Below are 25,253 nucleotides of genomic sequence, written 5' to 3'. Positions count from 1 at the left end.
AGTCTGCTAAAAGTTCTCAAATTATTTTGATACAGGAAACTTTTGGTCTCGTAATCAACTTAACCCCTTAACGATGAGCGCCATAAATGTATGGTGCTGCAAAGTGTCACTTTGTGCACATCGCCGTACATTTACGGCGCTGTGTTCCTTGATCACCGCGTCTCCGGACGCCGTGATCAGAACAGGACTCCCTGCATATCGCCCAGGGGGTCCTGACCCCGGACCCCCCCCCCCCCCCTTGTCTGCGATCGCAGTGATTCACCGGTCAATTCTGACCGGCAAATCACGTCTTTTCCAGGCTGATTGGGTCTCTGGTGACCCAAAAGCCCAGAAAATAGGGATGATCGGAGCTGTCAGAGACAGCCCCAATCATCCTAAAGGATAGGAGGGAGGTGGCAGGGGTGCCCCCTCCTATCCCCTGCGATTGGCCGGTCAGGACTGACCGACCAGAGAATCGCAGGGCAGGGGCAGGAGGGGGGTCAAAGTTGAGATCCCCGCTCTGTCCGCTCTGGAAGTCCGGGCAGAGCGGGGCAAAGATGGCGGCAGCGGTTACCAGCGGCAGACAGTGGGGGACTGCGGCAGACAGCGGGGAACTGGTGGCAGACAGCTTGGGCCTGGCGACAGACAGCGGGGGACCAGCGGCGGGCAGGACTGGAGGCAGCAGAATGCAGGCGGCAGTGGCAGGACAGAGGCAGCAGTGAAGATCTTTACTGCTGCCTGGTAGTTTCACAACTACATTTCCCAGCATGCCTAGATACCCAAAGGCTGTCTGGGCATGCTGTAAGTTGTAGTTTTGCAACATATGGAGGGTGGTCTCCAAACTGTGCACTTCCAGATGTTGCAAAACAACAACTCCCAGCATGCCAAGACTGTCCAGGCATGCTGAACGTTGTAGTTCGGCAACATCTGAATGGCCAGATGTTGCAAAACTACTACTCCCAGTATGCATTCACAGACCATACACTGGTGCGGACACACTGTGGTAGTCTGTAACCTAACTTAGTGTTTCGCAACCAGTGTGCCTCCAGCTGTTGCATAACTACAACTCCCAGCATGCACGGTCTGCACAGTCTGTCAGTGCATGCTGGAGTTATAGTTATGCAACAGTTGAAGGTTACCCCCCCCATGTGAATGTACAGGGTACATTCACACAGGCAGGGGTTTGCAGCGAGTTTCCTGCTTTAAGTTTGAGATGCAGTAAATTTTCCGCCACAGCTCAAACTCCCAGCGGGAAACTTCCTGTGTGAATGTACCCTAAAAACACTACACTACACTAACACAAAATAAAGGGTAAAACACCACATATACACTGTCCCCCCACCCCCCAATAAAAATTTAAAACATCTCATACAGCAGTGTTTCCAAAACGTAGCCTCCAGCTGTTGCAAAATAACTCCCAGTATTGCCGGATAGCCATTGACTGTCCAGGCATGCTGGGAGTTTTGTAACAGCTGGAGGCCTCAAATGCGCATTGTGCTCTCTCACTTCGGAGCCTTGTCGTATTTCAAGGCAACAGTTTAGGGCCACATTTGGGGTATTTCCGTACTCAGGAGAAATTGCCTAACACATCTTGGGGGGCTTTTTCTCCTTTTGCCCCATATGAAATGAAAAATGTAAATTTCAATTTGCACAGCACACTGTTCAAAAAATCTGTCAAACGCCAGTGGGGTGTAAATGCTCACTGCACCCCTTATTAAATTCTGTTAGGGGTGTAGTTTCCAAAATGGGATTACATGGGGTTTTGCAAACGCACAAGGCCCCCGACTTCCATTTGAACCAAATTCTCTCACCAAAAGCCCAATGGCGCTTCTTCTTTTCTGAGCATTGTAGTTCGCCCACAGAGCACTTTACATCCACATATGGGGTATTTCCATACTCAGAAGAAATGGGGTTACACATTTCGGGGGCATTTTTCTTCTATTTACCCTTGTATAAATGAAAAATTTGAGGTAACACCAGCATTTTAGGGGAAAAAAACAAAAAATTTCATTCTCATGTAAAAATTAGCGAAAATTCATTAATCACCTGTGGGGTGTTAAGGCTCACTATACCTCTTGTTACGTTCCTTGAGGGGTGTAGTTTCCAAAATAGTGTTGTTTTTTTTTTTTTTTTTTTTTTTTTTGCTGTTATGGCACCATGGGGCTTTCTAAATGAGACATGCCCCCCAACAACCAAAATCCCATTGTCGCTCCTTCGCTTCTGAGCCCTCTACTGTGCTCGCCGAACACTTTACATACACATATAAGGTATTTCCTTACTCAAGAGAAATAGGGTTACAAATTTTGGGGTACATTTTTACCTATTACCCCTTGTAAAAAAAATTTAAAAATGGGTCTACAAGAACATGTTAGTGTAAAAAAATTAAGATTTTGAATTTTCTCCTCCACTTTGCTGCTATTCCTGTGAAACACCTAAAGGGTTAACAAACTTTCTGAATGGCATTTTTAATACTTTAAGGGGTGCAGTTTTCATAATGGGGTCCATTATAGGGTATTTCTAACATAAAGATCCTCAAATTCCCGTTGAAACTGGACTGGTCCCTGAAAAATTCCAATTCTGAAATTTTCATGAAAAATTTGAAAATTGCTGCTAAATTAAAAATCCCTCTAATGTCTTCAAAAAGTAAAAACATGTCAACTTTATGATGCAAGCATAAAGTATACATATTGTATATGTGAATCAATATATCATTTATTTGTGATGTCCATTTTCCTTGTAAGCAAAGAGTTTCAAAGTATTAAAAAAAATTACATTTTCAAATTTTTTAACAAATTTTGGAATTTTTCAACAAGAAATGATGCAAGTTTCCACAAAAATTTACCACTAACATAAAGTAGAACATGTCACGAATAAACAATTTCAGAGTAAAATTCATAAGTTAAAGCATCCCAAATATTAATAGAAGTAATTTACAAATATGTTTAACTTTCTGGCACCAGTTGATTTAAAAAAAACAAGGTTTTCCACCGGAGTAACCCTTTAAGAAATTACTAGAGTTTCACATAGTATCTCATTGGTTTAATCTTTGAATGAGTTTTGTAGTAGAACTACTAATCAAAAAAATTCCTAGAAAAAAATTCTAATACGATAAAAAAAGGCATTATGTAATGTATGTATTCTGCATTTTCTTGCCTGTTAAAAGAACTGATATTAAAATGGACTCAAAAACTTGTAACTTGGGTTATTAGTCCCATTGTTATTTATCATCTGTTTTTTTATCATTTAAACTTACATTAAACTCAAAATATAAAGAAAAATAAAAGCATAGATGTGGTGCACAACTTCATTATGCTTAAAAAAAACATGGATCCAACTTGATAAACACTGTGTTACCTTTATTTTAAAATAAGTTAAAATGCCAGCTTGTACATGGCCCACGGCGGTCCATAGGCCAAGTTCAAGTTGTCGTATCAACTTTTTGCGAATAAAAGTAAAAATGTGTTTTATCCGTCAAGCTGGATCCATGTTTTTTGAAGGGATACATAGTGGTATGTGTCAGTTTCAGACAAGGGATCTTTGCAGGGAATAGTAATAGCCTGAAATGGTGATAAGCTGGATATTTTTACTGCCATAACATTGTCATCAATCACGTCATGTTAAATTCATTGGATATGACATTCTGGACATTTTGTCCATTATAATACACATAAAATGTAATTGAAATTTAATGGATTTTGTGCAACACCTGTTTAATTAAAGGGGTATTCCAGGAAAAAACTTTTTTTTTTTTTTTTATATCAACTGGCTCCAGAAAGTTAAACAGATTTGCAAATTACTTCTATTAAAAAAATCTTAATCCTTCCAATAATTATCAGCTGCTGAAGTTGAGTTGTTCTTTTCTGTCTGGCAACAGTGCTTTCTGCTGACATCTCTGCTTGTCTCGGGAACTGCACAGAGTAGAAGAGGTTTGCTATGGTGATTTGCGTCTTCTCTGGACAGTTCCTGAGACAGGTGTCATCAGAGAGCACTTAGACAGAAAAGAACAACTCAACTTCAGCAGCTCATAAGTACTGAAAGGATTAAGATTTATTAATAGAAGTAATTTACAAATCTGTTAACTTTTTGGAGCCAGTTGATATATAAAAAAAAAAGTTTTTTCCTGGATAACCCCTTTAATTATTTGTTCACAAAAAATAGAATAGGACCCAAGAAATGGACCCAAGAAGTAAACCTACCAGAAATGGAGCATTAGTTTACTACACTAATTCAATGGATATGTTGTAAAAGTTGGTCTATTAGAGAGTAGTTGTAAAAGTTATGTGCAGTAAAAGTGTAGATTTTAACTTTTAAAACTCAAGCCTCAATCATTTTTCTGTTCATATTCCAAAAGATAGAAATGAATAAAAAAATCACTTCAGTTATGGATTCCATGTTAAAAGTGTACTTTTTGCTTCATCCATAACTTCACATCTTCATTGAAGGGTCTATTTCATTTTGTGTATTTCATAATTTTTTTTCAAAAAATATAGCAGTGAATCTAATGAGTTAAGGGGTCTGTTGGGTGCAAGTGGTGTCTGTCATGTGACAGATCTATTCCCACAAATTCCACAAAGGGTCTTGGGGCTAAATGTTTTAAACAACACTAATGGGGATATATCCCAAAGATAAACCCTGAACTGAAGACCCTAATAACATTAACCCCTTAATGATATAAGATGTCCTGGTGCCCTGGTACTTAACACACCTAGTGCCCTGGTACATTTACGTCCTGTACATGATTGCGAGCACCAAAGTGGTGCTGGTGTAATGCGTGGCATGTCCCAGCTGCTATCAGCAGCCAGGGACCTGCCAGTAATGGTGCACATCAGCGATGGTGCTGATGTGCACCATTAACCCCTCAGATGCCGTGATTAATACAGATCATAGCATCTGCGGCAGTGCAGTCACTAAAATGGATGATCGTATTGCCCGGGGCACTGCCGCGGGGATCCGATCATCCATAATGGCGGACGGAGGTCCCCTCATCTGCCTCCATCCATCTCCTGGGGTCTTCTACTCTGGTCTGAGATCGAGCAGACCAGGGCAGATTATCGCCGATAACACTGATCAATGCTATGCCCTATGCATAGCACTGAACAGTATTAGCAATCAAGTGATTGCTATAAATAGTTCCCTATAGTTACCTAAGTGTAAAAAAAGTTACAAAAAATTGAAAAATCCCCTCCCCCCAAAAAAATGTAAATCGTCACTTTTCCCATTTAACCTCAGAAAATGGAAAATAAAAATTTAAATTAATCAACATATTTGGTATGTCCACGTGCATAAATATCCGAACTATCAAAATATAATGTTCCATAATCCCGTACGGTGAATGGCATAAATGTAAAAATATATATATATATATTTTATCACATAATATTCCAATTTTTTTTTAAATTAAGTAAATGTTTCACATATGCAAATGGTGTATGAAAAAAAAGTACAGATCACGGCGCAAGAATTGAGCCCTTATAATGCCACTTTTAACAAAAAATAGTTATAGGTCGTCAAAATAGAGGGATTTTAACCCCTTAAGGACCTAGGGCGTACAGGTACGCTCTGGCTCCCTGGGAAGTAAGGACCCAGGGTGTACCTGGCTCCCTGGGAATTTCGGACCCCGCCGCATGCCGGGCGGGGACCGGAATGGGATGCCTGCTGACATCATTCATGAAAATGCCGTGGGGGGTCCTGAGATTGCTGGTGATCTGATCTGTGGCGATTTCGGTCATACGGGTCATGTGTGACACGATGACCCGGAATTAGAAGGTGATCATCGGTGTACTATACACCGCCAATCACCTCCTGTTGCCAGACGATTGTCCGACCAATAGCAGCAGGCAGAGGAGGGGGTTAATGTTCTCTCAGCTCTGCTCGTTCACCGACCTCAGTCAGCAGGCAGAGCTGAGAGAAAGAGCCAGGAATCTCCCCTCTGTGAAGATCTGTGCCCCTCAGGGCTGAAGAAAAGTAGTGTAGTGCAGAACAAGTTTCAGTGTACAGGGAGAGGTAGGAAGTAAAAAGAAAAAAAAAATTCCGACCCCTAATAGGTCCTCAAGGGACCGCTGCAGATTTTTGCAGCGCAACCTGGGACCTATTAGGGTTTCAGGGTGCTGGATTTTGCCCCCATTTATTTTATTTTTGGCCGCATCATTTTTATTTTTTTATAACAGTGTGTGATTTCTAATGACACACCATTATATATTAGTTACACCAAGCACATACACTACACACTTCCCCTGTCTGGAGACCCCCAGAGGGATATCAGCCACCGATTCCTGAGTTTGTTGGCGACTCAGGAATCCGGATTGACACGGCCGGATACACCGAAATAGAATATTTTAGTTATTTTTTCAGTGACGACTGTTAATCATATAGAGCAGCAAACAAACTTGTACACCCAACCGTTCATTGCCCATTCGAATGAATGCTACGCCGTTAATGCAGCCGAAATGAGTATATTTTGGGGCCTCGTGTTGCATATGGGCCTACTCAAAAAAATCAAGTGTCAGGCAGTACTGGAGCAGGGACATTCTCTACCAGACCCCGCTTTACAGTATGGCCATGACACTGAAGTGGTTCGAGGCCCTTCAGAAATGCCTGCATTACACTGATAATGCGGAACAGACTCTGTTCCATAATGGGGGTTGTAGTAAAGGGGCTGAGGGATTGATCGTACCGGGTCTCACTTCTGACACCCGATGCGATCAGAAGTTATTAAGCAGGGAAGCGGGCGGCATGCTGCAATCACCGATGTATTTTTACTTTCATTTTTAAATTCCCAGCGGGGATCCCTGAATGGCCGGTACTGAGGAGCCAATCAGGGATCCCCACAGGGCTTTTAACCCCTTAACGACGCAGGACGTATATTTACGTTTTGCGCCGGCACCCGCGATATGAAGCGGGATCGCGCCGCGATCCCGCATCATATCGCGTCGGTCCCGGCGCTCGTCAACGGCCGGGACCCGAGGCTAATACCAAACATCGCCGATCGCTGCGATGTGCGGTATTAAACCTTTAGAAGCGGCGGTCAAAGCTGACCGCCGCTTCTAAATTGAAAGTGAAAGTGACCCGGCTGCTCAGTTGGGCTGTTCGGGACCGCCGCTGTGAAATTGCGGCGTCCCGAACAGCTTGCAGGACACCGGGAGGGCCCTTACCTGCCTCCTCGGTGTCCGATCGGTGAATGACTGCTCCGTGCCTGAGATCCAGGCAGGAGCAGTCAAGCGCCGATAACACTAATCACAGGCGTGTTAATACACGCCTGTGATCTGTGTAAAAACACTGCAAAAAAAAGTGAAAAAAAGTGTTAGTAAAGGTCATTTAACCCCTTCCCTAATAAAAGTTTGAATCACCCCCCTTTTCCCATAAAAAAAATAAAACAGTGTAAAAAAATAAATAAATAAACATATGTGGTATCGCCGCGTGCGTAAATGTCTGAACTATAAAAATATATCATTAATTAAACCGCACAGTCAATGGCGTACGCGCAAAAAAATTCCAAAGTCAAAAAAGCGCATTTTTGGTCACTTTTTATACCATTAAAAAATGAATAAAAAGTGATCAAAAAGTCCGATCAAAACAAAAATCATACCGATAAAAACTTCAGATCACGGCACAAAAAATGAGTCCTCATACCGCCCTGTATGTGGAAAAATAAAAAAGTTATAGGGGTAAGAAGATGACATTTTTAAACGTATAAATTTTCCTGCATGTAGTTATGATTTTTTCCAGAAGTGCGACAAAATCAAACCTATATAAGTAGGGTATCATTTTAACCGTATGGACCTACAGAATAATGATAAGGTGTAATTTTTGCCTAAATATGCACTGCGTAGAAACGGAAGCCCCCAAAAGTTACAAAATGGCGTTTTTTCTTCAATTTTGTCGCACAATGATTTTTTTTTTCCGTTTCGCCGTGCATTTTTGGGTAAAATGACTAATGTCACTGCAAATTAGAATTGGCGATGCAAAAAATAAGCCATAATATGGATTTTTAGGTGGAAAATTGAAAGGATTATGATTTTTAAAAGGTAAGGAGGAAAAAACGAAAGTGCAAAAACTGAAAAACCCTGAGTCCTTAAGGGGTTAAAATGGACAATGTGAGGGGACATATGTATAATAAAAGTGTTGTGTGTATGGGGGGGGGCATAGAGCGCCATATATTTAGCCCCCGCCAGCGCATTTATAAGTATATATCTATACCCCCCGCCAGCGCATACTGTATGGTATCAGAACATATTCAGCAGCGGCCCAAACAGATGATTCTGATAGATTTACTATTCATTCATAGCGCCGGCAGCTGTATATGTATATAGATGAGCTGGGGGGGCAGACATATAGCGTTATCTGACCCCCACATCGCTTCTATATACATATGCAGCTTCCGCTATCTGAATGAATAGTATATCTGTCAGGATCGGCCGAGCGGCTGCTGGATGCGCTCCTGACATTTATACTTGTCATATATAGCGCTGCACAAATGCTCTATATGTGACAAGTATATCTAACAGATCGCATCCAGCAGCCGCTCGGCCGATGCTGCTGACAGATATACTATTCATATCGCGGCAGCTGCATATGTATATAGAAGCACTGTGGTGAGCAGATAATGCTATATGTCTGCCTCCCCAGCACATCTATATAAATATGCCGCCGCTGGCGCTATGAATGAATAGTATATCTGTCAGGATCATCGGCCGGGCGGCTGCTGGATGCGCTCCTGACATTTATACTTGTCATATATAGCAGCTCGCTGATGATCCTGACAGATATACTATTCATTCATATCGCGGCAGCTGCATAAGTATATAGAAGCGCTGTGGGGGGCAGATAAACCTATATGTCTGCCCCCCCCAGCACATCTATAAACGTATACAGCTGCCGGCTCTATGAATGAACAGTATATCTATCAGGATCATCTGGCCGGGCCGCTGCTGAATTCGTTCTGATACCATACCGGTATGGTTGTCACATATGGCGCTGCAATAGAAAATTAGGACAAATGCGCTGGCGGGGTCACATTATGCACTGGCAGGGGGTATAGAAATATACTTATAAATGCGCTGGCGGGGGTCATATTTTTATTAATGCACTAAATGGGGCTAGATATATAGTGCTCTATGCCCCCCCCCCCCCCCCCCACACACACACACACACACACACACAACACTTTTATTATACATATGTCCCCTCACATTGTCCATTTTAAAAACCCTGTGGGGATCCATGATTGGCTCCTCAGTACCGGCCATTCAGGGATCCCCGCGGGAAAATTAAAAATGAAGGTAAAAAATACATCTGTGATCGCAGGGTTGCGGAACATGCCGCCCGCTCCCTTGCTTAGCAACTTCTGATCGCATCGGGTGTCAGAAGTGAGACCCGGTGCGATCAATCCCTCAGCCCCTGTACTACAACCCCCATCATAGAACAGAGTATGTTACATGATGGGCGTAGTAGTACAAACACTAATGTATCCTCCCCAGCTTTCTGCAGACTCCCGCAGCCAGGGAACAGCAGCAAGTCTGTTCCATGATGGGAGTAGTAGTAGTCCTGGCTGTGAGAGTCTGTAGGCAGAGGTGTAAAAACGTCCATACATGACGGATGTTTTGTTTGCATCCCTTAATTCACCCGTTATTAAACGTCCGTTAATAATACATAATAACATACGTTTATTAACGGGTAAACTTCTAAACTTCATGGTGTGAAAGCAGCCCGCTGGCTGTAAGTGTTATGACAGAGGGAGGGAGCTCCCTCTGTCACCCCTGCAGCACCCCGCAGCGTGATCGCGGGGTGCTGTGTGTGATCCCAGGTGGGCGGGAAAAACAGGGTGATAAAATATGGGCACATTTCCTCCATTTCAAAAGCGACGTACCAAATTAATGTCCCACAAATAAAGAATTTGTGGGGGAAAAAAGCTAATTGCTATTTTTTTCCACTGACTTTGAAATAATTCTAGCCACACATTAAGGGCTCAACGTACTCACTTTTGCCCTAGGTGAATACTTTACGGGGTGTAGTTTTGAAAATAGGGTCACATCTGGGGGTGCGGTATTGTTCTGACAGCTAGAATGCTTTGCAAGATGAAGTGCAGCATCCTTAAAGCCAAATAGTGCTCCTCTCCTTCTGGGTGCTATCACGCGAACAAGGAACCAAATTTGGCCTATGCATGGGGTATTTCCAAACATGGGCCGAGCAGCTTAATAAAATATAGGGTGCATTTCTTGCAAAATCAGAAGTGATGTACAAAAAATATGCCCCACAAATGATGCATTTGTGAAAATATGCAAATTTTTAACACTGATTTTGTAAGAATTCCTGCCAAAAAACTATGGTGTTAAAATACTCACTGTAACCCCCTAGTGAATACCTTGAGGGGTCTAGTTTTTAAAATGAGGTCATTTGGGGGGGTGTTCCTATGTTCTACCACCTTCAAATTTCTGCAAACCTTGCATAGCACATAAAAAAAAAAGATGTACTTTTCAAATTAATTTAAACTGTTAATTAAAAACAAAAAAAATGCTGTCAAAATAAAGTAGACATCTGAAAGTATAAGTTTCATAAACTATTTGGTCACTAAGTATAAATATATGCAACCTAATTTTTTTTACAAATTTCATGATATTTTGCATTGTAAAAAAAAAAAACTACAAATATCAGCTTACTTATACTACAACAACTTGTGACAAAAAAATAATGTCAGAATTATCGTGATTGGCAAAACGCTACCAGAGTTATTCACTAATAAAGACACCGCGGGCGCGGTATGGTGTGAAACTCTACAAACTTTGTGAGAGTACCTCCGGGTACACTTACAAGTTTAGAGTATTCTCCAGACCAAGTCTCATATTTTTTTATTTTATTAGGTTTAGGGAATGTGTTAGTTCTTTATTCCTTTTTATTTCAGTTTTCAGGTGGGGACTCAGGAACACCATGTTCACTGTTTCCCCATTGCGAGAGGTGGAAGGCATCTTGGATGTACTGTTAACCCCCTCTCGCCAATGGTCAGCGCTTGGGGTTGTACCTCATCTGTCCAGGTCCCCCTACCTCCCTGTTCGCTTCGCTATGAGCTTGGCTTGCCGCAGGTGAAAATGCTGACTGAAGACTACAGTCTGAAGACTTCTTTAGGTAAGTTCTTCAGCATAGGTGAGTATCTTTTTCTCCCTAGGTCTTGCAACAGCTGGAGACCCTCTTTTTTTTTGGCCCTATCCTACAGAGGCTGGACTGGCCGGGGGATACTATTCCCTGCAGGGGGGAGTCATTTTTTATTATATGGGGGCAGTGGAGCTTGGGGCAGTGTTTTTGTCTATACGGGCACTTTATTATTAGGCGTGTGTGCTTCTGTACACGCCGCGGCTGCCGACGGCACTTCGCCCGCTCCGTTCCCGGGCGCACAGGTCTCGCTACAGGCGGTGTGTGTGCTCGGGGTTCGGAGCGGGCGCCATTACAGGAGTCCCGCAGTATATCTTTTTGGCCCGGTGGACGTTAGCTCCGCCCACCTCTTCCCTGCTCCCTGCCTTCGCCTCCACCTGGGTGTCTAAGGTCCTCTCTGTGTGGCAATTCCAACTCCTTCAAGGCATTCTTTCAGGTTCTCCCCCGGAAGAACTGTCTGCTCTGGCCCTCCAATGTTCTAAAGCTGGAGATTTCCTGTGTTCTGTTTCCTTGCACTCAGCCCACTGCGCTGCCGATGCCACCGGTAATTTAGTGGCCCTCCGTCGTTCCATGTGGCTTAAAACTTGGAACGCGGAAGCTGCATCTAAGAAGTCTCTCACCGAGATTCCTTTTACGGGTTCCCGTCTTTTTGGCAAGCGCCTGGATGAGATTATCTCTGAGGCGACAGGGGGCAAGAGCTCTTTATTACCTCAAAACAAATCTAGCACTTCTTTCCGTAGGAAGTCTTCTTCCTTTCGGTCCTTTAGAGGGTCCAACCAGGCGCCTCCACGGGACAAGAAGGTTCCCTTTTTCAAGGCCCGTCCCTCGTGGAAGTTGGACACCAACAGGCCCGACCGTTTTGCGGCCAAAGTGGGCAACCGCAAGCCCACTTCTGCATGAAGGGACGCCCCCACCCATAGCCTTTTTTCGGGTGGGAGGTCGTCTTTTGTTTTTTCGGGACGTTTGGACCACGCACATTCAGGACTCCTGGGTCAGGGATGTGGTGTCCAACGGATACGGGATAGAATTTGCCAGTCCCATGCTTCCCGATCTCCCTCGCTCTCGAGGGGATTTTGGAAGGCTCTTCAGTCCCTTCTTGTCCAGGGTGTCATTATCCCAGTTCCTTCAAGGGAATGATTTCAGGGTTTTCATTCCAATCTTTTCATGCAGTCCCTGCTTTGGTGGCTCCGCTCCCCTCTTCTTCTTCAGGGGCGTTCGTTCCTCCCCCTCCACTGGCAGGTGGTCACGAAGGACGCCAGCCTGTCAGGCTTGGGGGGTGTTTTCAGGGATCAGACAGTTCTGGGCCTCTGGCCTCCCCAAGTAGCCCTTCTTTCCATAAACATTCTGGAACTGAGGGCGATTTATCTGTGTCTGAAGCATTGGGAGTCCCTGCTTCTGGGTCACCCTGTCCATGTCCAGTCGGACAATGCCACAGCTGTGGTATACATCAATCGGCAGGGCGGCACTCGCAGCTCAGTGGCCATGTCCGATGTGTCAAAGATCCTCCTCTGAGCGGAAGTAGTGGTTCCAACCATTTTGGCGATTCACATTCCGGGAGTTCTCAATTGGTAAGCGGATTTCCTCAGTTGGTCCTCAGCTGACCCTGGAGAGTGGTCTCTTCTTCAGGAGGTGTTCGCGCAGACCTGCGACCTCTGGGGAACCCCAGACGTGGATCTCTTCACGTCTCGACACAACTGGAAAGTTCCGAAGTTTGTGTCAAAGACAAGGGACCCCCTGGCTATAGCCGCGGATGCCTTAGTGATTCCGTGGTTGGGCCTTGTCCTGCCCTACCTGTTCCCTCCTCTCCCCCTCCTTCCCAGGGTTCTGAGGAAGCTCAAGGCGGAAGGAGTCCCCGCCATTCTGGTGGCTCCAGACTGGCCTCAAAGGGCTTGGTACGCCGACGTGGTCTGGCTTATGGACGACATTCTGTTCCGCCTTCCTCTTCGTCCAGACCTACTTTCACAGGGTCCCCTTTGCCACCCCAATTTACAGTCGCTGCATTTGACGGCGTGGCAGTTGAGACCATGGTTCTAAGGGCCCACGGCTTCTCTTCCCAGGTGATTCACAGCATGCTTAGGGCTCGCAAGCCCTCCTCTGCAAAAAAATTACCACCGTACCTGGCGGTCTTATTTTCGTTGGTGCGAAGCTCATTCTTTTTCTCAAGTTACCTTTTCCGTGCCCCGTCTCCTTTCCTTTTTACAGTCGGAGTTGGAACTAGGGCTGGCTCTCAGCTCCCTTAAGGGTCTGGTTTCGGCCCTTTCTATTCTTTTTCAGCATCCTCTGGCTTCCAATTCTCATGTCCGGACCTTCCTCCAAGATGTGGCACATGCGGCCCCTTCTTACCGGTCTCCTTCTCCCCCTTGGGACTTGAACTTAGTTCTAGGCGCTCTCCAGGGCGTACCCTTTGAGCCCCTTAGGGAGTTGCCCCTTCGCCTCCTTTCCTGGAAAGTGGCTTTTCTTATAGCTATTACCTCCATTAGGAGAGTTTCTGAACTGGCAGCTCTCTCCTGCCGTTCCCCTTTCCTGATAATTCATCAGGACAAGGTTGTTTTCGGACCAGATCCGTCTTTCTTGCCTAAAGTTGTTTTGGCTGATCATCTCATCATCCTTCCGTCTTTTTGTCCCGCTCCTTCTCATCCCAGGGAGCGCCTGCTTCACAAATTGGATGTGGTTCGAGCGGTTCGGACTTATCTTTCTGTCACCTCTTCCTTTCGTCAGTGCGATTCTTTTTTCATCTTTACAGAAGGCCATCGGAAGAGACAGCCTGCTTCTGAGGCCACCATTTCTCGGTGGATCCGATGTGCTATTTCGTAAGCTTACCGCTGCAAGGGGAGGACTCCACCTTTCAGGGTTTTAGCTCATTCCACCCGCTGTGTGGGAGCATCCTGGGCTCTCCGAAACAAGGCCTCGGCCTCGCAGATCTGTAAAGCGGCCACCTGGTCGTCTTTGCACACTTTTTCAAAATTCTATCAGGTTCATACCTTCGTATCGGCTGATGCTAGTCTGGGCCGTAAGGTGTTGCAGGCGGCGGTGGTACAGCCGACTGCCTGACCTTTTTATTCTCTGCCCACCCAAGGGACAGCTTTTGTGCATCCCGGAGTCTGTGTCCCCCAATGAAGCCAATAGAGAAAAGGAGATTTTTTTAGACTTACCATAAAATCTCTTTCTCGAAGGATCCATTGGGGGACACAGCTCCTGCCCATTTTCTGGGGTTTCCTTTTCGGTTATCTGTCCGAGGGAGTGTTCAGTTATTGTTTTTCGGGTTTTCGGACAGTTCATGTTTTTTTTCCTTTGACCTGTCGGTCTCCTCCTATTGCTCTGAGACTAAACCGAATTGCTCAGTGGCCTGGAGGCGGGTATATCCTGCTGGGAGGAGCCGACTTTTTGGTTACCATAGTGTCAACCTCCTAGAGACTGCAGCATATACCCAGAGTCTGTGTCCCCCAATGGATCCTTCGAGAAAGAGATTTTACAGTAAGTCTAAAAAAATCTCCTTTTTACATCTCACTTTAATGAACATCTATCAAACGCCTGTGGGGTGTTAAGGCTCAGTGTACTGCTTGTTATGTTCCTTGAGGGGTGTAGCTTCCAAATTAGTATGCCATGCATTTTTTTTCTCTGTTCTGGCACCATAAGGGCTTCCTAAATGCAACATGCCCCCCCATTTCAGCAAAATTAGCAAATTTCTCCGTCTCTTCTAAGCATTGTAGTGCGCCCGCAGTGCAATTGACATCCACACATGGGGCATTTCCATACTCAGAAGAGATGGGGTTACAAATTTTGGGGGGCATTCTCCTATTACCCCTTGTAAAAATGTAAAATTTGGGGGAAAAAATGCATTTTAGTGAAAAAATAAATAATTTACACATCCAAAGTCATCAAACATCTGTGGGGTGTTAAGGCTCACTGTACCACTTGTTACGTTCCTTGAGGGGTGTAGTTTCCAAAATACTATGCCAAGTTTTTTTTTTTATGCTTCCTTAATGCGACATGTCCCCCAAAAACCAATTCAGCCAAATTTGCTTTCCAAAAGCCAAATGTGACTCCTTCTCTTCTGAGCGTTGTAGTGCACCCACACTGCACTTGACGTCCACACATGGAGTATTTCAGTTACAAATTTTGGGGGGCATTTTCTCCTATTATCCCTTGTAAAAAAAATGTAAAATTAGGGGGAAAACCAGCATTTTTGTGAAAAAAAAAATCATTTACACATCCAACTTTAAAGAAAAGTTGTCCAACACCTACAGTATGTTGTGTTAACTGGTACTCCAGTGGCCAATGTGTTTTTTCAGTTTCTACTTACCCTTGCAGGTGAGTTTTCCTGTTATCTCTGGTCTTGTGCTTGCTCTTTGTTTGTCTTTCTTCTCCTTTCTTTGCACAAGTGTGTCCATGTTGTGTAGCATCTATTTCCATTTTGCCTTTGTTTTAGAAACTACAGCATGCCTTGTAGCCTGTCTCCTCTTTCAGTGTCCTGCCCAACTTGTTTTGCGTTGCTACCCAGCCCTGTTTGTGGGCAGATTTTTTTTCTTTCCTCTTTAGCACTCCCTTTCCCCCCCCCCTGCTCAGTAGTATACTCATCCCACCCTCACTGTCAGCTTCTCACCCCACAGTCCCCACATCAAGGAATGAATTGTCAGCGGGGTGAACTGATCATATGTGACCTGTGGGTGCTGCTCTACTTCTCCCCCCCCCCTAATGAATTGTCATCCGCAACTCGCTGTCCCCACATTAGGGAACTAATCATGTACTGCCTCATGGTCCTCTTCTGCGATCCTCATGATGCTTGCTGGGGACAGGAACGTCACAGAGCCATCAGCGTATCGCCGGCCACAGCGATGTCCCACCTTGGCCGGTGATAGGCTGAGCTCACTGTCATGTAAGGAGCCGGTCTATCACTGGCTGATGCGGGACATCGCTGCAGCTGGTGATACGCTGACGTCTCTGTGACGTTCCCGTCCCCAGGAAGCAGCATGAGGATCACAGCAGAGGACCGTGAGGCCGTTATTGTAGCAACAGGGGAACGCCGGAAGGTGAGTCAAAGTTTATTTTGTTTCTTTTTGCAGCCGGGCACAGGATTATGTAAAATTTATCAGTACAGATGTCCTTTAACCCTTGTGGGGATATCGCTTTGGGGAGTGGGGAGAGGGGTGTGGAAGGGCAGGAAGCAGAGCAGCGCCCACGGGTCACATATGATTAGTTCCCTAATGTGGGGACAGCGCGCTGCGGATGACAATTCATTGGGGGGGGGGGGGAGAAGAAGAGCATCGATAGCCTGTCACATATGATTAGTTCCCTAATGTGGGGACAGCACGATGCTGATGACAATTTCATTCATTCCCTGATGTGGGGACTGCGGGGTGAGAAGCTGACAGTGACATTCATGATACAGACAAACATGGTAATATATGATCATGCTATATTGGATTATATACATACACCTTTTTTCTATTTACTCCATATAAACCTTTTTTTGTATTTCTTGGACACAAATATTTACTTATTAGCACACTAAATAACTATACTGGTACAACCTTATATAGCATTATACGCGTTTCAAGTTTTCTCACCATAGCGTCAATTTACACGCCTATTATTTCATAATATTTTTTACTATATTTTATATTATGCTTTGTTTATATACTTCTCACATATTACACATAATATATAGCCTACATACATGAATTTCACTCTCACCACCTATTATGATACACTTAATTATTTTTGTATATATATATATATATATATATATATATATATATATATATATATATATGGATCCCTGTATTACTTACCATATATGATTTTATTATGTATTATTACCTTTATATTTCATTTTTCTTCAATAAGGGTCCTTAAGGTGAAAATGGGCTGGGTCCTGGGCTGGGTCCTTAACCCCTTAAGGACGGAGCCCATTTTCACCTCTAGGACGAAGCCCTTTTTTACAAATCTGACCACTGTCACTTTAAACATTAATAACTCTGGAATGCTTTTAGTTATCATTCTGATTCTGAGATTGTTTTTTCGTGACATATTCTACTTTAACATAGTGGTAAAATTTTATGGTAACTTGCATCCTTTCTTGGTGAAAAATCCCAAAATTTGATGAAAAAATTTTAAATTTTGCATTTTTCTAACTTTGAAGCTCTCTGCTTGTAAGGAAAATGGATATTCCAAATAATTTTTTTTGGGATTCACATATACAATATGTCTACTTTATGTTTGCATCATAAAATTGACGAGTTTTTACTTTTGGAAGACACCAGAGGGCTTCAAAGTTCAGCAGCAATTTTCCAATTTTTCACAAAATTTTCAAACTCGCAATTTTTCAGGGACCATTTCAGGTTTGAAGTGGATTTGAAGGGTCTTCATATTAGAAATACCCCATAAATGACCCAATTATAAAAAACTGCACTCCCGAAAGTATTCAAAATGACATTCAGTAAATGTTTTAACCCTTTAGGTGTTTCACAGGAAAAGCAGCAAAGTGAAGGAGAAAATTCAAAATCTTCATTTTTTACACTCGCATGTTCTTGTAGACCCAATTTTTGAATTTTTACAAGGGTTAAAAGGAGAAAATGTATACTTATATTTGTAGCCCAATTTCTCTCGAGTAAGCACACACCTCATATGTCTATGTAAAGTGTTCGGCGGGCCCAGTAGAGGGCTCAGAAGCGAAGGAGCGACAAGGGGATTTTAGAGAGTACGTTTTTCTGAAATGGTTTTTGGGGGGCATGTCGCATTTAGGAAGCCCCTATGGTGCCAGAACAGCAAAAAAAAACACATGGCATACCATTTTGGAAACTAGACCCCTTGAGGAACGTAACAAGGAATAAAGTGAGCCTTAATACCCCACAGGTGTTTCACGACTTTTGCATATGTAAAAAAAAGAGAAATTTTCACTAAAATGTGTGTTTCCCCCCAAATTTCACATTTTTGCAAGGGTTAATAGCAGAAAAGACCCCCCAAAATTTGTAACCCCATCTCTTCTGAGTATGGAGGTACCCCATAAGTGGACCTGAAGTGCACTGCGGGCGAATTACAATGCTCAGAAGAGAAGGCGTCATATTTGGCTTTTTGAGAGCAAATTTTGCTCGGGGGCATGTCGCATTTAGGAAGCCCCTATGGTGCCAGGACAACAAAATAACCCACACATGGCATACCATTTTGGAAACTAGACCCCTTAAGGAACGTAACAAGGGGTACAGTGAGCATTTACCCCCCACTGGTGTCTGACAGATCTTTGGAACAGTGGGCTGTGCAAAATTTTTCATTTTCACGGACCACTGTTCCAAAGATCCGTCAGACACCTGTGGAGTGTAAATTCTCACTGCACCCCTTATTACATTCCGTGAGGGGTGTAGTTTCCAAAATGGGGTCACATGTGGGTGTGGTTTTTTTTTGCGTTTGTAAGAACCGCTGTAACAATCAGCCACCCCTGTGCAAATCACCTCAAATGTACATGGCGCACTCTCCCTTCTGGGCCTTGTTGTGCACCCCCAGAGCACTTTGCGCCCACATATGGGGTATCTCCGTACTCGGGAGAAATTGCGTTACAAATTTTGGGGGGAGTTTTCCCCTTTTACCTCTTGTGAAAATGAAAAGTATAGGGCAACACCAGCATGTTAGTGTAAAAATTATTTTTTTACACTAACATGCTGGTGTAGACCCCAACTGTTCCTTTTCATAAGGGATAAAAGGAGAAAAAGCCCCCCAAAATTTGTTAGGCAATTTCTCCCGAGTACGGCAATACCCCATATGTGACCCTATTCTGTTGCCTTAATGTATGACAGGGCTCCAAAGTGAAAGCGCCATTCGCATTTGAGGCCTGAATTAGGGACTTGCATAGGGGTGGACATAGGGATATTCTATGCCAGTGATTCCCAAACAGGGTGCCTCCAGCTGTTGCTAAACTCCCAGCATGCTTGGACAGTCAATTGTTGTCCAGAAATGCTGGGGGGTTTTGTTTTGCAACAGCTGGAGGCTCCATCTTAGAAACACTGCCGTACAATACGTTTTTCATTTTTATTGGGGAAGGGGGGTGGTGGGGGGGCAGTGTACGTGTGTATATGTAGTGTTTTACTCTTTATTTTATGTTAGTGTAGTTTAGTGTTTTTAGGTTACATTCACACTGGCGGCAGATTACACTGAGTCTCCCGCTAGGAGTTTGAGCTGCGGCGAAAAATTTCCCGCAGCTCAAATTTGTAGCGGGGAACTCACTGTAATCTGCCGCCAGTGTGAATGTAGCCTGTACATTCACACGGGAGGGGGGTAAATACTACAACTCCCAGCATGCACTGACAGACCATGCATGCTGGGAGTTGTAGTTTTGCAACAGCTGGAGGCACACTGGCTGGAAAACCTTGAGTTAGGTTCTATGACCTAACTCAGTATTTTCCAACCAGTGTGCCTCCAGCTGTTGCAAAACTACAACTCCCAGAATGTACTGATTGAGGAAGGGCATGCTGGGAGATGTAGTTATGCAATGGCTGGAGGCACGCAAGTACAACTCCCAGCATGCCAAGACAGCCTTATGCTGTTCCTGAATGCTGGGAGTTGTAGTTTTGCAAGATTTAGAGGGGTTCAAGTTGTAAATCACTGTCCAGTGGTCTCAAAACTGTGGCCCTCGAGATGTTGCAAAACTACAACTCGCAGCATGCCCAGACAGCAAACTGCTGTCTGGGCATGCTGAGAGTTGTAGTTTTGCAACATCTGGAGGGCTACAGTTTGAGACCACTTAGTGATCTACAACCTGAACCCCTCTAAATATTGCAAAACTACAAGTCCCAGCATGCCCACACAGCAAACAGCTGTCTGGGCATGCTGGGAGTTGTAGTTTTGCAACATCTGGAGGGCCACGGTTTAGAGACCACTGTAAACTGTGGCCCTCCGGATGTTGCTAGGCAACAACTCACCCAGCAGGACCCGGAAGTATTGCTGCCGCCGCCGCTGCACGTGGGGGAGGATCGCGAACGGGGATCCGGGATCCAGGTATGGACCTTCGGCGCCTACCTTCCCTGGACGGTTCCGCCGTTTTGCCCAGACACCGATAGGTGGGCAAAGCGGGGGAACCGAACTTTAACCCCCCCTCCCCCGGTCTGCTATCGTTCGGTCGCTCGGCCGACCAATAGCAGGGATAGGAGGGGTGGCACCCCTGCCACCAAACTCCTATCCCTTTAGGGGGATCGAGGGTGTCTCCAACACCCCTGATCCCTCTTATTTTCCGGGTCACCGGGTCACCAGTGACCCGTATGACCCGGAATTGCGCAGATCGCAGGTCTGAATTGACCTGCGATTTGCGCGCATCGCGGTCATGAGGGGGTCTCAGGACCCCCCTCGGCGATGTGCCGGGATGCCTGCTGTTAGATAACAGCAGTCATCCCGGCCCGATCACCGCTACCGGTGACACGGCGCTCCCGGAACCCCGCGACGTACATGTACGTCGACGCGCGCCAAGTGACACTTCGCGGCGCCGTACATGTACGTCGGGGGTTAAATGCACTAATTTGGAAAAAAGTTTGAGATTTTTTAAAGCAATACAATAATAGAAAAGTATGCAATCATGAGTATCAATTTAATCATATTGACCCACAGAATAAAGAAAACATATAATTTTTATCGTAAATTGTACAGCGTGAGAACGAAACCTTCCAAAACTAGCAAAATTGGGGGTTTCTTTTATAATTTCCAAACACAAATAGTATTTTTTTAATTTTGACATACATTTTTATGGTAAAGTGAATGACTGCCATTACAAAGAACAACTGGTCGCGCAAAAAAACAAGCCCTCATGCTAGTCTGTGGGTGAAAATATAAAAGAATTATGAATTTTAGAAGGAGAGGAGAAAAAAACGAAAATGCAAAAATAAAATTGGCTGCGTCCTTAAAGCCAAAATGGTCTGTGTCCTTAAGGGGTTAAAACTTAATTTTTATTGTGTTCTATAAAATGTCTTGAATGGAATATATGTGCTCAGTGTTCATTTACCACTAGGTGGCAAGTGAATGTTAAAACTACATTCACTGTGTCACATTATATCTCTATGATTGTCCTGATACTGTATCCACTGCGGGACTATATGCATCTCACAGCATTTATTTTTTGAGAAAGCCAGTATAAATTGACGAAACGTCAGGGAGGATGGTGTTAAAGGAGATATCCAGTGCTGAAAAACATATCCCCTATCCTAAGGATAGGTGATAAGTTTCAGATCGCGGGGGGTCCGACCACTGGGGCCCCCTGCCATCTCCTGTATTGGGCCCCAGCCTGCGGGAAGGGGGCGTGTTGACCACCACACGAAGCGGCGGCTGACACACCCCCTCAATACAACTCTATGACAGAGCCGGAGCGCTGCCTTCGGCAATCTCCGGCTCTGCCATAGCGATGTATTGAGGAGGCGTGTCTGACACAGCTTTGTGCAGTGGTCGACATTCGCTATCTGCCCAGTGAGCCGGGGCCCCGTACAGGAGATTGCGGGGGGCCCAGCGGTCGGACCCCCAGCGATCTGAAACGTATCCCCTATCCTTAGGATAGGGGATAAGTTTTTCAGCACTGGACTACCCTGTTAATGTTCTAGAGCATCACTAGTGTCAAACCTGGATCACAGGGATAATCATAAAAAATAAACGCTGTGAGATGCATGTAGTCCCGCAGTGGACACAGTATCAGGATAATCATAGAGATATAATGTGGCACAGTGAACGTAGTTTCAACATTAACTTGCCACTTAGTGGTAATTGAGCACTGAGCACTTATATTCCATGCAAGACATTTTATAGAACACAATAAAAGTTAAGTTTTAATTAGGGATGAGTGAATCGAATCTGACGAATCCGAATTTGTTACAAAAATTCTATTCACAACGAATCCAAATATTGCCACGATTTGATCAAGCAAATCTAAAATGGCGAATCTACATGTGAGGACATGGGACAAGGAATCCTGGGAAGGTGGGAACAAGGGTTGGCGGGATGACCCTGATTCACATGCAGCATGCAGCCTATCAGCAGCAAGCCACCCTTGTGATGTCATAATCGGCAGCCATCTTGCGGCAAGTCACATCAGCCTTCTATTACAGAGAGAGAGGGACAGCAGTGTGTGTTGCACAGTAAAGCATTTTTACAGCAGCGATTCACCTCCCATTCACATAAGCGTTCTATTATAGAGAGAGGGACAGAGATCAGTGTGTTGCACGTAAGAGCTTTTTTTACAGCAGCGATTCACCTCAAGCCCAAATTAAACCTAGAAGCACTTATAGGGAAGGGAGTAAGATTGAGAGAGAATGTGCAATTTTGGGTGTAGTACACAGCGACTGTGTGCTGCAGAACTGGTGTGTACAACAACTGAAAAGGATTCGCGAGATGGGCGTTTTTTCTAGTCATCTGACAGGAGAGGAGGAGCAGCCAGAGGAGCTAGAGGGTTATGAGGAAGGCGAGACAGAGGACCCAGACACACCGTGGCAGTATGCAGTGGAGATGGAGGCAGGGAGTTCTTCCGAGTCACTTGCACAAATGGCAGAATGCATGCTCACTTGCTTGCGTAGTGACCGCAGAATTGTCACCATTCAGCAGCGGGATGACTTCTGGCTCCTCACCTTATTGGACCCTCGCAACCAGCACAAAATGGGGGCCTTTTTTACACCCACTGAGAGGGAGAACAAACTGACATACTACAGAGACATCCTACATAGTCAGTTGGCCAATACCTATCTATGCCATCGTCCATCCTCTCAAAGGTCTGACTCGGGGGACCCTCTGCGCTCACCTTCCACTGCCATGGCTGCTCTAGAGGGGTGGGGTGACAGGAGCAGTACCAGCTCCATCAGCAGCAGCCTGAGTCTACAGTCGCTGATGAGTAGCTTTATTAACCCACATAGTGAAGCAACTCATTAGCAGCAGCATGTAGACCTGGAGCAGGACCTAAATCAGCAGGTGGTGTCATACCTTGACATGACCATGCCAACACACCTTGAAGATCCACTGGCGTTTTGGGCAGCCAAACTTTATTGGTGGCCGTAACTTGCACAGTTTGCCCTGGAAAAGCTGTCCTGCCCGGCCAGTAGTGTGCCATCAGAGCGGGTGTTTAGTGTGGCGGGGGCCACAGTAACCCAAGGAGAACTCCTCTGTCCACCAAAAATGGAGACTGACCTTTGTGAAGATTAATCAGGCCATCCACCAATGCCTGATGCATCAGAGTAGATTGACCATGGTGCTGTACCAACACTTCACAAATATGGATAGTACAAAACATATTTAAGATGCTGCTCCCCAGTTACAGAGATTCCTCGCCATCAGAACACACGTAAGTGTTGAGGATATGCATTAGCTAAAACTTAACTTTTCTTAGGATAAAATACATGTACCCAACATTTTATTTATTCAAACAAAAGGAAAGGTGTGCAAAAAACACCATGTGTCACCTACACCACCAAGTATTGATGTGATGCAAAGACCTCTAAAAGGTGGAAGGGAACAACGTATGGTTCATTGTAACCAGTGGGGCAACAACCTCCCCTGTAAAGCCCTACTCTCGCATTATTAATTCCCTTCTTGGCAAGTGTTACTCTCCCTAAAAAGGGCAGCCCCACGCAGGAACCTCTCCCTATTTCCACCTACAAAGACTGCTATTTCACAGGGTTTTTCGGTGGAAATAGGAAGAGGTTCCTCTATGGGGCCGCCTTTTTTGGGGCGAAGTTACAGGGGAAGTTTTTTACTCCCACTGGTTACAATGAACCATACGTTGTTCCCATCCACCTTTTAGAGGTCTTTGCATCACATCAATACTTGGTGGTGTAGGTGGCACATGATGTTTTTTGCACACCTTTTCTTTTGTTTGATTTAAAAAACATTTGGGTACATATATTTTATCCTAAGAATATTATTGAAAGTTAAGTTTTACGTAATGCATATCCTCAACACTTTTAAAAAAGAGACCATTTTCTTCTACCTACCTGCCTCAGCTACTATTCTGATCCTGCCACCGAAATTATGTCACACATCTGATGCCAAGTTCTCCTTTTTTTCACCCACCTTCGTCACTGGGTACTGGTATTGCCACCCACCGCCCCATTATGTCACCAGGTCACTTTCAGGACTCCTGATGCTGCTGACGCCACCTCCAGGCTGTCTCATTCTGCCACCATATGTTCTCCTCATGCTGATGCCACCTCCAGGCTGTTTCATTTGGCCACCATATGTGCTCCTCATGCTTATGCCAGCTCCAAGATATCTCATACTCCACCATATGTTCTCCTCAGACTGCTGGCACCTCCGGGCTGTATCATTCAGCCACTATATGGTCTCCTCATGCTTCCGCCAACTCCATGCTGTGTCATTCAGCCACAATATGTTCTCCTCATGCTGCCTTCAGGCTCCACGCTGATGCCAGCTCCAGGCTGTCTCATTCGGCCACCATATGTGCTCCTCATGCTTATGCCAGCTCCAAGCTATCTCATACTCCACCATATGTTCTCCTCATACTGCTGGCACCTCCAGGCTGTATCATTCAGCCACTACATGGTCTCCTCATGCTTCCACCACCTCCAGGCTGTGTCATTCAGCCACAATATGTTCTCCTCATGCTGCCGCCAACTCCAGGCTGTGTGATTCAGCCACTATTTGGTCTCCTCATGCTGCTGCCAACTCCAAGCTGTGTCATTCAGCCACTATATGCTGCCGCCAACTCCAGGCTGTGTCATTCAGCCACTATGTGGTCTCCTCATGCTGCTGCCAACTACAGGCGGTGTCATTCAGCCACTATATGTTCTCCTCATGTCGCCACCACCTCCCTGCTGTGTCATTCAGCCACTGTATGGTCTCCTCATGCTGTCGCCACCTCCACATTGTGTCATTAAAGGGGTACTACCGTGGAAAACTTTTTTTTTAAATCAACTGGTGCCAGAAAGTTAAACAGATTTGTAAATTACTTCTATTTAAAAATCTTAATCCTTCCAGTACTTTTTAGGGGCTATATACTACAGAGGAAATGCTTATCTTTTTAGATTTGTCTGATGTCATGACCACAGTGCTCTCTGCTGACCTCTGCTGTCCATTTTAAGAACTGTCCAGAACAGGAGAAAATCCTCATAGCAAACATATGCTTCTCCGGACACTACCTAAAATAGACAGCAGAGGTCAGC

This window comes from Hyla sarda, chromosome 5 (genome assembly GCF_029499605.1).
Source record: "Hyla sarda isolate aHylSar1 chromosome 5, aHylSar1.hap1, whole genome shotgun sequence".
Lineage (NCBI taxonomy): Eukaryota > Metazoa > Chordata > Amphibia > Anura > Hylidae > Hyla > Hyla sarda.
Note: the sequence above shows the minus strand (reverse complement) of the source record.